The sequence below is a fragment of the Sinocyclocheilus grahami genome, unplaced genomic scaffold (assembly GCF_001515645.1).
Source record: "Sinocyclocheilus grahami isolate Dianchi unplaced genomic scaffold, SAMN03320097.WGS_v1.1 scaffold4055.1, whole genome shotgun sequence".
Taxonomy (NCBI): domain Eukaryota; kingdom Metazoa; phylum Chordata; class Actinopteri; order Cypriniformes; family Cyprinidae; genus Sinocyclocheilus; species Sinocyclocheilus grahami.
The window spans coordinates 4,250-5,335 of NW_015509067.1; the positions used below are offsets into that span (position 1 = coordinate 4,250).

The 1,086-nt window shown below is 39.6% G+C and overlaps 1 long non-coding RNA gene across 1 annotated transcript in view; it reads left to right on the top strand.

The window, feature by feature from the left end:
- LOC107576627 (uncharacterized) overlaps positions 1–1,086 on the top strand; it is a 2,935-nt gene continuing 1,849 nt past the window's right edge. The window contains exon 1 of the long non-coding RNA XR_001608086.1: positions 1–69. This is a non-coding gene — a long non-coding RNA (uncharacterized lncRNA). The remainder of the gene's footprint in view (positions 70–1,086) is intronic.

Below are 1,086 nucleotides of genomic sequence, written 5' to 3' on the forward strand. Positions count from 1 at the left end.
CTGAATTTATCATGGGCGTGGAGACAGCTAACCGTAGGCGGAACTGCACCAAGCCACACCCACTTAGTGGTAAGATACTCTGTTTTCATTAGCATCCTTCCTATGCACAGTTGAAGGAGCTGTGGTGGAGATCTAGTGCTGCAGCAATGCAGTCTCAGTATTACTGCTGTAACCATTCAACCAGGTATCAACAGTAGCAATGAACAATGAATTGGAAATGGTGAATCAGTGCGGCAAATGTGTTTCAGTGCCTGAGAAATGTGCCAACAGTGAGTATAAGGGTCATCATCTTCAAATTTTTAGAGCAAGCACATTGCACTGAGACACATTATTGATGCCGTCACAGGATGACATAATTCAGCTCTGCAGTGAAACATATGCTGCATTAGAAGTTCGGTAATATCAGAACAAACTTGAGATGGGACAGACTTATTAAATGCAAACAGATACAATAGAGATCTCAAAGACCTCTGCATGTATTACTGCGGCCCTGTTGAGAATGAACAATGAATCTTTAAAAGTTAATGACAAGTCCTGTTTCTCCTGCAGCTAACTGATGCCCCCTATTGGCTCCAATAGAATTCTGTAAAAAATTTCTCATTCATAAGTTACTGTATGTGCAACTGCAATATTTGTTCGGTAAGCTCATAAATGCTTAAACAGTTTATTGATTTGTAAGGCTAGGCCAATAAGGTAATAGACTAACATCCTTAAAAAAAACTGAAATTGAAGAATAAAATGTAATGATTAAAGGGGTCATATGATGCTGCTAAAAATAACATTATTTTGTGTATTTGGTGTAGTGAAATGTGTTTATGCGGTTTAAAGTAAAAAAAACACATTATTTTCCACATACTGTACATTATTGTTTCTCCTCTATGCCCCGCCTTTTTGAAACGCGTCGATTTTTACAAAGCTCATCGGTCTGAAAAAGCGAGGTCTGCTGTGATTGGCCAGCTATCCAGTGCGTTATGATTGGCCGAATACCTCAAGCGTGTGACGGAAATGTTACACCCTTACCATACTGTGATGATGCCCTGTCCGGCCGGAGTGACGAAACAAAAAACATGAAAACCCATTACAAAC